Below are 12,879 nucleotides of genomic sequence, written 5' to 3' on the forward strand. Positions count from 1 at the left end.
GATTAAAAAGCCTTTAAATCACTGCAGGAGGCTCCAGTTTTGATCTGAGCAGCAGCACTGGGGCACAGAGTGTTTAATAGTTAACCCTTTGCCTCCTCAATCTTTTCCTTACCAATGAGCTGTTACAAGTCCCACAAGGGGAATAAAATAAAGGGCCAATACAAGTACTTGTATTTTTTATTCACTACCTAGCTAATAGCAGCTTTGGGGAGCAATTTAGATCAGGAAAATGTGCTTCAAGGAGGATTAAATCTTCCCCCACCACTATTGTTCTGATCAAAATCAGGGCTGGTAGGAGCTGCTTTGAAGTTTAAAGGGTTATATCATGAATCTGCTGCATCATAGCTGTTTCATCATTGAGTGTATACTCTGAACTTTATTTAAGGTTCAAATGCACTCACATTTGGTGTGTTTAACCCAACCCCACAACCCCCAATCTGCACCATACATTGAGATGAGCTGCAAAAGTGTATAGACACCTGCCTTTAGTGCTTCATCTACCTTTATGTTCACTATCCATATTCAGATGGGTAACCTGAAGTCCAGGGTTTTTATATTTTAGGGTGATTGTAACTAATGCTGACCCAGAACATCCCTCACTAGTGCTGGAGCGACAGATTTTGAAGCGTGGGAACTGTCATGATGAGCCACGCCCCCAAGTAGAGTGCAAAAATGCAGGCACCTTTTATTGTCCATCCACATATACACACATCCCAGTGGTACATGTTGAGTTTGACATGGTTACAATCCTTTGCATAATTTACTCAGAGCTTTTTTCTGACTATGTAGGTTCAACTTGTAAAATACACTGAGCCTTAATGAAAGAGCTTAGCTAGCTAAAATGTGACCTTTAGCTTTTAATTAGAAATGCAAACCATATTGTAAATAAATTTTACTGTTGAAACTGCTAGTGTGAAGTAGGGACCTCAACAAAGAAAAGGAAAGACATACCTAGCCTCTGCTTATTTTCCTTGTTCTGTGACTTCTTCTATCTACGCCTTTCTTTCACAAACTTGAAGCCTTATTATCACCTCATTCACTTGCCAGAGCACAAAGTTCAGGCAGATGATGTTATTGCCCCTGCCTTGAAAAAATGTCCTGCAGCTGCGCTCGCTGTGGTTTCCCTCCAATACACCACATTATTCATTATGAAGCTGCATATTGTTGCTATGTACTTAACTGTATACCTCATGCCAGAGCGTACCTATAATTCAGACTATCTGGCTCAGAAAGAGATCGCATATGTGCGTATGTTGTATGGTTTTATAGGGATATTCTGGGTGTTGCTGCAGTGCGGAACCATGTACATTTTCCCTATTCAGCAGTGGTGTGTTCTAGGCGGCATACACACCATAAGAAGAATTCAGTGTAGTGCTTTGGCAACCATTCCTTCAGCAAAAGCTTTTCAGCTTGCCAGATGGAATGACGTTCCCTCTCCTGGCCCCCCAGAGCCACTTTTAAGTGGGGGCTGGGGGCATGCAGGGAGAGGAGATCTGTTGCACTGGTGGGACTTGTTACTTGAATCCTGCCCTATATTTTCCTTCAAAGAATTCAGGGCACTGTAGTTTGCCCTTTACAGAGTTACAATTCCCAGCAACTCTTAGCAAACCAGAGGAGCCACTCCACACTCTTTGTACTTGCAGGCAAAAATTTGCAACCCATATTAAAAGAAAAAGTCTCTCTGAATTACTTTAACCCGATCACAAGAGACTATCATTGTTTGCCAGTATTTGTAGATGCTTGCCAAATTATTAAATTTAATAAAACACTTCAACTCTTTGGATATGCTTCACATATTATGCGTAGATGAAAATGAAAATGTAAATCTCTTGCAAGTGATTGGTGTGTATAAAGTATAAAGTTGATTGACACACGCTTTCACTTAATGAGGGTAATTACAAAGAACAACAATTCCAAAACACATCTGTTCAATGTAACCGTCTTGTAGAACCATGCAGAATACATTGAGAGCTATCAGAAATGCCAGTTTTGCCACAAATCATGCACAAGCACACTTGTAAGACAAGAAACAGATTAATAAGCATCAACACTTTCCTATAAACACTTGTTGAAGAGAATAAAAGCTGTTCGCACTGAAGGAAATTATTCCAAAGTGGACGCTTTCTCTTGGGGCAGTAACAGCGGGTGTGGTGGGGGGTGGAACAGTGGAAGAAGTACAAATCTGCATGAGTGAGAACTTATAAAAGAATAGTTTTCCTAGCGAAGGACCTAAATACTGGAATTGCAACATCTATTATTCACTTGAACAAACACAATATTTGCTGTGGTAGCTTGTGGTATTACTTTAGCTAACCTGGATGCAGGCATTATTATGTTCTCCTCAAATAGGTCATGTCTTTAAGTTGATATATATGTAGCTTTGAGAGGGAGTGAGAAAGCTTGCTAGGAAAAAACCCAACACTTCTTGAATGTCTTAGGACTGAACTACACATTACACTGAATTCCAAGCAATCTTCTCCCAAGTCCCCACTTCCTTCCTAATAGGAAGCAGCCATTGGAGACTGGAGACCCTATAGTGTAGAGCAGGCATCCCCAGCCTGCAGCCCTCCAGACGTTTTGGCTTACAACTTCCATGATCCGTAGCTAACAGGACCAGTGGTCAGGGATGGTGGGAATTGTAGTCCAAAACATCTGGAGGGCCGAAGGTTGGGGATGCCTGGTGTAGAGGAAGGGTGGTGTTTTAACTGACCCATACTTGCTATAGTCCCTCTCAAAATCATCTCTACTCTATCCCACCCCCTTGCAATGCAGACCCTCCAAGTGTCCCTATTTTCTAGGGACGTCCCTGATTTAGAAAAGCCGTCCCAGTTTCTGATTTGATCCTGGAATGTCCCTCTTTTCCTTAGGATGTCCCTATTTTTACTGGAGAAATGTTGGAGGGTATGGAATTATCCAGTCCCTGAACCATTGAAGGCAATCCTGTATAGGGAGGTTTTTTATGTTTAATGTTTTGTTATGTTTTTATATATGTTGGAAGCTGCCCAGGGTGGCTGGGGCAACCCAGTAAGATGTGTGGGGTATAAATAGTAAAATTAACATTGTGGAATGGGACATCCCTATTTTCATCAGAGAAATGTTGGAGGGTGTGGCAATGTTGCTTTTCTCACCGCAGAAGAAAGTGACACAGGAGTCTGCAGTTTGACCCAAGAACCAGAGAGAGGCAATTTTTCTTTTCGGAACATTGAAGGCTATTTGGAAGAGGAACCACTGTTCATAGGGTGTGTACATTCATAGTACTTTTGAATCTAGTAAAAAGGAGTTTGCTGGATTTTGTGTTGTTTTAAAAACCCACAGACCCTAAGGTTGCACTCCTAGGCACAGTTACTTGGAAGTAAGGCATACTAAATTCAAGCATAAACATGTGTACCAATTGTGCTGTACATCAGTTAAAGAAAAGAATATATTTCTATCCACTTTCAACAACATTCATAGGAAACATGAGATAATTTTCCAACACACACACACAAAACAACAAAATCGTAAATAATTTCATTTACTTTCTTAACCATGTCGAAAGTGTAGGTGTTTTTATTCAAATGCTGTTTAAGATTCAGGGTCATGTTTATAATAGCAAAGGGGCATGGAATTATAGCCAGTCAGTCATATGATCTCAGACAAGTCATTAATGTAATATGACTTTGTTTGCTTTTATATGACAGAAGACATTACAAGACATGGCTGACACATGGTAGTATCGTTGAATAAATAAATAGCTTGATTTTGAAATACAAAGGTTCTTAGATATGTTTTGTAGAGCAATGTTCTTTTTTATATTTCTTTAAAGCCAAAGATTTATTCGCTTGTTTGATGCAGAAATAGTTTTCCATCAAATGTGTCGTGCTGAGCTACAAATAACCAAAGTAGGGTTTGTCATATATAAGTGTTAGCATACGCTACGGAAAAGCCAACAAGCAATCTTCCTTGAAATATATACATACACACAGAGACACTTACACACTCACTTATATTTTCCGACACTGCCCCTTATACAGCAGCAAAAATATGTGGTGAACAACTGGGCATCAGGTTGTACGCAATCTGAATTAGGTTGAGTGTGAGGGAGATGTTTGTGTCATTTGATTAAAATCTTAAGGTGTGACATGGGCAAAATGAAGCTCTAGAAATCAAGTTCCATTAATTTAGAAGGAAAAAATGTAGGGATATGCCTAGCTTTCCCACTGATATCAATGGAATATCAAAGGGGTTAACTATGGATGGATCATGTCCTCAACTTTGAATAACTCATGGGCAGGAATCTAAAGAGCAATTTATTGTGCCCAGAAGCTTGGCCTGAAGCATGAGCTTTTTTAAGTTTCTTCCCTTTGAATAAATCATCACCCGCTCCATCTCCCACCATGCAATAGAACAGTCCGCTTTTGTAAGATCCCAGTCCCACCAGTTTCAAAAGCAGTTTGTTATGTATTTTTGGGAGAGGGGCACTTTTTGACAAAGATAACTTTACTAGTTGCTTGCTCTTTGGATTCCAACCTGACTTTTTAGAGAAGCACCCATTAAGAAAAGTGCTGATAGTGATGAAGATTCATGCTTACTTTAAATCGTTTAAAAATAAATAAATACTAATGCAGTATAATTATACAAATTCACCATAATTTGCATTTTACAAGCTCTTTGCTATTTACCATAATATTGAACTGCGATACATCATATGCTCGCATATGACTGAGTTTCAGAGCAAATGACTCTGAAAATGAGGTGGTTCATTACTCATGTTTATACTTCGGAGTTATAATTTCCACCAAGCTTTCCAAATCCTTCACAAGCTCACAACTCACCTGTTCCTTGAAGAGATTTGGCATTAGGGTAGGGAAGGCAGGTCTGAGACTGCAAAATAAAAAGTAATCGTAAACATTCTGTTGTATAAGCCTAAGCAGTTCTTTGGATTGCCTTATTTCTTACATCTATACAGGGCCACTTACAGATGGGTTCAAGAGATTCATCTATACCAGGTCTCTAGCGCATATAGAACAAAAATTATGAGGCCAAATGCACAGGTGCTGTTCAAATTTCTTTGCAAGCATGATCTCCCAGGGTTTTAGTCAATGGCTGAAGTTAGAGCTGTGATTGGAGAATCATATATGCCCAAGGGAAGACCTAAAAACAGCTTCAAAATGATCCAAGAAGTCTTGGGTCTTCCATGGTGTGTGTATCATCTTAATTTTTCCTCTCTGGATTAAGACAATGGAGAAGGACTTCCTGGCTCATTTTGAAGTTGTTGGTTTGGTTTGGTTTGGTTTTGTTGTCTTCTCTGGTAAAGAAGTGATTGTTGCTAAATGAAAGTAATTGAGAAATCCAGGCATTGTGTCCAACTAAGCCCTACCAACCCCCATGGAAATCAATGAGCACAACTAATTTAAACCTATCAATTTCATTGGGTCTGCTCTGAATAGTTGGATACAGTGTAGTCATGACTGGACAGTAGTATGCCCACCCAAAAGCAAACGGTAGCAGGAAATGCAGGAATTTGTGTTCTTTCCAACTCAACAGAATGGGTATTTAGTGAGGAGAAACGTAAGAGTGCTGTGTTCTTACAAGTGGCTCTACTGACATCAGTAGGACAGTTATAAACAAAATTAAGCATCATGCTGAATTGAGCCATTCTCCCTTTGCACCATAACCTTTGCTATTGTCCTTTGGCACTCACCTTATGACGCTGCCTCACAGATTGAGCACCACTTACTTTCACATTACATCTAGCTATATTTAAAATCATTATATTTTCTATTCCAAACATTTCTCCCGTTTTTTCAGTGTAGGCAGTTCACATGTTCAGCTGCAAGTCACTTAAGCATTTTTTCCCCAGTAATATGCATATATTACACTATATATCGGATCCAATAGAGATGATCAACACCTGTCTTCTGGACCTCTGCCTTTCACAAAACCACTCCAATAGAACTTAATCCTCTGGGTCCTATCACCCTCTGTTCACTCTGTTTCCGCAGGGAGGAATTGCCACTAGCAATATTCTTACCCATACCAAATATGTAAGCCTGCAGCAAATTTCCAAAGAACCAGCTGTTTCTGGGGTATCTTGGCATCTGATTAAATGATTTGAGAGGGGTGGGGGGGAATCCAGAGGGGAAGAGGTACTTTAAAGGCTGCCGGAGAGCATGATAGGGTTAGAAGAAGAGTGAAGAGGCACAGCTGTGACAGCTGAAAGCAGGATAAGCCGCCACTGATCTGTTTCCCTGCTTATCACAACACCCATTAATCAATTCCAATCTCAGCAGGCCCACCAAGTCAACCACCCTCCAACTCTCAAAAAACTGACTGCTCAGCCTTGTAATCCACTTGAAAAACTGTTCATCTGAGGAAATGGCAGAGGAACTGTTGCCCACTAGCAGTAGAAGTATCAATGTGATACTTAGGTTTTGTTTTGTTTATAAAACACATTCACAAGTTTCTACCTTGCAGGACCCTTTCGTCCCTCTTTGCAAAACGTCTTGTTTGATTTTCACACAAGTGGCGCTTGTCTAACTTTCTTGTACGTGTTCCTACAGACTTTTCATTGTAGGCAGCCCAAATCCCATCTGTTTACTGTGACTAAATTACAAGCTAACCTTTACCCTAGCCAGAATGAAGAGAGTCATTAAAAATATATCCTAGGGGTATGTAAGGAAATTAATTAAGACTCTGGGATCAAGCTATGAAAATAATATCACAAAAATATGCCGGCGATTACACACGGAGCAATGTCAGCCCAGCTGAAATTGAATATACTGAATAATGGACTGCAGACAATAGCTTTTTTCAGATGTGTTCAAGGTGGTATGTCAGAGGTACTGCTGCTTGCAATGCAGGAGTGATGAACTAATGGCCCATGGACTGGAACCAACCCACAAGACCTTCCAGAGTTGCCCATCAGCCTTATCACGGGTTGTTGTTGTTTTGTAAGATCAGCAGCAGCATTTCAAGTAAAAAGATTCCTGCTGGGGTGGGCATCATTGCCTGGCACTAGTTGTAACATCTGCAGCACAGCAGCAGTGCTGGGCAGCTCAGAGTGCAGCTCAAACAGTATCAGCACAAGCACTCATCAACTTCCATCCTTCTTGGCAGTGTTTCTCAGGGCACTTCCAGGAAGCTTAGAGAACAGCAGAGGAGCATCACCCACTTTCAGACATGATTAGAAGCTGTGCTCCTACATCTCCCCTTTTGCAGCTCGGAGTTAACGGGTTTGAGCCCCAGAACCTGATTTCTCTATTAGATGTTCTCTGTTAGAACTTTGAGGAGGGGGGGGTGTAATTTGCACTGGTGATCTCCTGCCCTCCTCTGCGGCCAAACTGATCCGGTGTGTGGCGTGTGTGTGTGTGTGTGTGTGTGTGTGTGTGAGAGAGAGAGAGAGAGAGAGAGAGAGAGAGAGTATCTGTGTTCATACATATGCATATATGTATGTACGCCCATGTCTAGTGAGTGTGTTTTGTATATGTTAATGTGCACAAACCTTGCCTGCATGGTTTGTGGTCCACGTGAAAGTACATGGGGTGTATTTGCATGCATGTATATGTGTGTGTGGTCATGCACACAATGGCCACACCCACTGGTGGCATGCCTCACACTTGGAGGACTATCAAAGAGGGAATGCAGCCAAAAAAAGATTCCCCATCCTCTACTGTACTGTGTAGATTAATTACACTACATACTTAGCAAGCAGCCAAAAATAATATTTGCAAGCGAACAGTAAGTTACAAGAACACAGGTCCCATAACTTTTAAATATATAGTCTTTCTTCTGAATGCTATTCAGTGTTGTTGTTTTTAATTACATAATTAAATACCTAGCTTCATAATTTCAGAATAATTATCCAGTTAACTGCCTGTTTATTAGCCCAGTCGTCATTCCTTACTTGCACATTTATATTTGTAGCTTTTTTTTAGGTAAGGGGCTGGGGAAGAACAAACGCATTTGGACAGCATTATCCTTTCTCAAGAGTTGGATTCATGTAGTGACAATTATGGGACATTACTCATTCCTCAGAATTGTTCTTCAAGCACTTTGTAAAGATAGTATTGCAAATTCATGCTGCTTTTAGTGCTTTGTAACATGCTTTATTAGGTAATTTATGCACTAGATTCTTGCTTCCATGCCACCAACTCAGCTGACATTTAGAAGAATGAATAAGGACTCCAACACACTGCTCCGTCATAGGTCAGTCACATTTGTATCACTTACACTGGTATTACATTCCACATAAAATCCATAGAAGACCCACCCACCTGTGTCTTGGTGAATTTTAGGACTGCTAGCGTGTGCAAAGTTCATATCTAGACCACAAGCTCTGTGGGGCAAAAGCCTCTATTTTTGGCTTTTTCACTTACATCAGTCCGGCACTGTGGTTGGGATCCCAAGTACAACTATTTCCATCTTCCCAAAGCAGCTTTTGTCTTCTATTTTCTGAACAGCAGCTCTCTTCTTGATTCTATCACTTGGCAAACATCTTTTGAAACCGAGGGAGCCTCTCAAGCAGATTACATGGCATGGCACAATCTGTTGTTCAAAGAAGAAGTAAAAACCCACTGGGCATCATCACCATCTCTTTCCTATCAACTTTCAATATTTTGGAGATGGGTGGGGGTTGGGAGAATAATTTTTGGATAAGAACATCCTCATTTGCTTGATACTCACTGTGTCCATATTGAAATGGACTGATGCATACTTCAGTGCAAATTGTAGTGTGCATCACTTCTAAAGCAGGCAGTTTTTGCACATTACTAGTTCACAAGTACAGTTGGATCAGGGGGCCGTGGAATTCAATGCTAGTAGTGGTCACTTGAAGATCTTTATGTGACCCATTTTGCACTGGCAATTTTCCAACCCACCTCCTTCAACGTTATCAGGCTGTGTGTGCACATGTATATCTTTCCACTTTTTCACCAGAGATCGCTCCCAACTTTATCTGGATTTAGCTATTCATCTTATACTTTAGTGCTGTATCAGAAAAGATATTATAAAAGACTATTGCCCCTCTGAGATTTCTATATTGCTATAAGGGTGAGTGGAAAAGGAAATCAAAAGGGGACTGATCGGTGGGGGTGCTACATTTTCAGTTAAAAGACTTGAAGGAACAGAAACGGTAACAGATTTTAATTATTTACTTATAAACATTTGTTACTGTCAAACATCGACTTATCCTGATTCTTATTAAAAATTGCTTTCCACCTGTTGTAGAGTAGGGCCTTCTCGGTAGTGGCGCCCGCCCTGTGGAACGCCCTCCCATCAGATGTCAAAGCGATAAACAACTGCCAGACATTCAGAAGACATCTGAAGGCAGCCCTGTTCAGGGAAGTTTTTAATATGTGACATTTTAGTTTATTTTTCATCTTTGTTGGAAGCCGCCCAGAGTGGCTGGGGAAACCCAGCCAGATGGGCGGGGTACAAATAATAAATTATTATTATTATTATTATTATTATTATTATTATTATTATTAGTGCATCACCCATATGGAAATACTTAAGAGTTACGTTGAAACTTGAATAAATTACCCACAGACTTATTACTTATCTTATTACTAACTTTAGTTTACCCCCACATTAAATTGCAAATGCCCAACCTCTCTTCAAAGTCCATCAAGAGATCAAGATCCTCTCCCTTTTTTAGAGATTATGTGAAATCCACCCAAATTTCAACATCTTTTTTAATATGCTTTTTATTAGTTTTCTTATTTAACACACACAAGAAATTAACAAAAAATATAAAAAACAAAAAACAAAAAATCCATCCATCCATAAAGCCATACATTCTTGCAAAAGAACTTATGCCACCATGTTCTTAATTCCCAATCCTTATATTCCCCAATAGACTTCCGTCTTCCTCAAAGCAGGTCTGTCTTATCTGTTTAATAAACTGCTTCTTTAATCATTTTGCCATTTCTTCTGTTATCTGAATACTATACTTATAATCCATATTGTGGTTTGCAATGTCCAGGTTTTAACTTGAGGGCATCTTTTTTTAAAATATTCTTTATAAATTTCCCACTCCTTTTTGAACTTTTGGTCTTGCTGTCTCCTAATTGTCTCTGTCATTTTTGCCAGTTTGAGATATTCAAATAATTTATCCTGCTATTCCTCTTTTGTTGGTACTAATTCTCCTTTCCAATTTCTGGCAATTAATATTCTTGCTGTTGTTGTAGCCTATAAGAATATTCTCTTCTTTTTTTTTTCCATTTGAAATATCTGAATCTAAAATGCCTAAGAGGTAGGCTTCTGGCTTCTTTATGAAAGTTTGCTTAAACATTTTTTTCAATTCCTAATATATAATATCCCAATTTTTTTTAATTTTTTTGCAACCCCACCACATATGAAAGTGTCCCTTCTGCCTGTTTACACCTCCAGCACATATTAGATCTCATCTTATACATTTTGGATAGTTTGCTGGGAGTTATATACCACCTGTAAAACATCTTCAAAAGAGTTTCCTTTAGTGTATAACAGGCCGTAAATTTCCATTCTTTATTCCATAATCTTTCCCATGCTGATAGTTGGATATTTTTATCAAAATCTTTACCAGATTTCAACATCTTACAGCTCCTTACACACAAAATAGCCACATCTCTCCTATACTAAAGAGGCTCCTTATGAGACCGGAGGAACTGTGCCCAGCTACTGTTTTATTGATTTAATGCTTTGAGGTTTTTATTAAAAATATTAAGCGGTACAGAAATAACAAACAAACAAACAAACAAACAAACAAACAAACAAACAAGCCTGTAGACTGTATTGCCATTGCAGGAGCGAAGACAAATATGTAGGTCTTTCCCACGTCATTGATAATTCTTATGGGAAAGATGAAGTTCCATGGCTAAGCAATTACACTGGCTGTGCCACTGCCTAAGCAAAACGTTGGTGGAATGTGGCATTTGGCATCGAACTATCTTTATTCCCCCAAACAATGTAAAGCATGGATAGGATAAGAGGAGATTAAGGGCAGACTAAGAGGAGATATGATTGCCATCTTCAGATATCTAGGGTTGTCACATGGAAGATGGAGCAAGCTTGTTTTCTCCTGCTCTGGAGGCTACGACCCGAACCCATGGATTCAATTCAAAAGAAAAGAGATTCCGACTAAACATCAGGAAGAACTTTCTGATGGCAAGAGCTATGGAACAGATTCCCTCGGAAGGCGGTGGACTATCCTTCCTTGGAGGTTTTTAAGAAGAGGTTGGACAGCCATCTGATATGGATGCTTTAGTTGAGATTCCTGCAGTGCAGGGTGTTGGACTAGATGGCCTTTAGGATCCCTTCCAACTCTACAATTCTTTGATTTTATAGGGTACCTATCACCCTCCAGATGTTGACTACAGCTTCCATCAACTCTTGACTGCTGGCCATGCTGGCTGGGGCTGATGGGAGTTGGAGTCCAACAACATCTGATGGACCAGAGTTTCCCCATCCATAGCATAAAGCTTCTGACACACTACAGCTGTCTACTATTGCTGCTCCGCATGTATCATATCCCTCTGCATGAAATTTCATCCTTGCTGGCCCATTGCTATAAGCATTAAATAAAAGCCTAGTATTTCATATAATTGGGACGCGGGTGGCGCTGTGGGTTAAACCACAGAGCCTAGGGCTTGCTGATCAGAAGGTCGGTGGCTTGAATCCCCATGACAGGGTGAGCTCCCATTGTTCGGTCCCTGCTCCTGCCAACCTAGCAGTTCAAAAGCACGCAGTACAAGCAGATAAATAGGTACCGCTCCGGCAGGAAGGTAAACGCCGTTTCCGTGTGCTGCTCTGGTTCGCCAGAAGCAGCTTAGTCATGCTGGCCACATGAACCGGAAGCTGTACACCAGCTCCCTCGGTCAGTAAAGTGAGATGAGTGCCGCAACCCCAGAGTTGTCCACGACTGAACCTAATGGTCAGGGATCCCTTTACCCTTTACCTTCATTTCACATAATAATGAAGTGGGTTGGCTGTCTAAAGGGAAACCCAACCAGCAGAACCAAGGGAAAGAAACAGTGCTCTTCCTACATCTGTCAGTAGTTTTATGGGGATTTTAGCCAACCTAAAGTCAGAACAAACCATGTGCCTGTTGCCAGATTCCTGCAATCAGCACATTATATTATGACCTTATGGGAAAGTTATGCTCATATTGTTTGAGAGCAAGTATTGCAAGACATGGGGGGACACGGGTGGCACTGTGGGTTAAAAGCCTCAGCGCCTAGGACTTGCTGATCGAAAGGTCGGCGGTTCGAATCCCCGCGGCGGGGTGCGCTCCCGTCGTTCGGTCCCAGCACCTGCCAACCTAGCAGTTCGAAAGCACCTTCGGGTGCAAGTAGATAAATAGGGACCGCTTACCAGCGGGAAGGTAAACAGTGTTCTGTGTGCTGCGCTGGCTCGCCAGATGCAGCTTGTCACGCTGGCCACGTGACCCGGAAGTGTCTGCGGACAGCGCTGGCTCCCGGCCTATAGAGTGAGATGAGCGCACAACCCTAGAGTCTGGCAAGACTGGCCCGTACGGGCAGGGGTACCTTTACCTTTACCTATTGCAAGACAAAGACACTGGATGTGTGGCTAGGTCTGCTTGAAAGAATGAACACACACTACAATGGGGGGGGGGGGGAGTGTATGTGTGTGTGTAGAGCCAGGCATTTAGAGATAGTCATTAGCACCATTTTGTTAACATAAAAGCAGGTCCTCAAATCAGTTTTTGACCTATCTCCACAAGTGCTAATGGGCCATGATACCACTTGCTAGCTCCATGACAGCTACAGTTGTATAAACCACATGCTCACACCCTATTATAATGCTCAGGGGTGCACATTAGCATTTGCATTGCAACGAGATATGAACATCACCCACATCCACACCTGACAACTGTGCAAATTGCCTTATTGTGAGCGA

At 41.0% G+C, this 12,879-nt stretch overlaps 1 long non-coding RNA gene across 2 annotated transcripts in view; it reads left to right on the forward strand.

Annotated features, from left to right (window-relative positions):
- The window catches only part of LOC114598669 (uncharacterized), a 60,262-nt gene that overhangs the window by 17,399 nt on the left and 29,984 nt on the right, over positions 1 to 12,879 (forward strand). The window lies entirely within an intron of this gene.

This window comes from Podarcis muralis, chromosome 5 (genome assembly GCF_964188315.1).
Source record: "Podarcis muralis chromosome 5, rPodMur119.hap1.1, whole genome shotgun sequence".
Lineage (NCBI taxonomy): Eukaryota > Metazoa > Chordata > Lepidosauria > Squamata > Lacertidae > Podarcis > Podarcis muralis.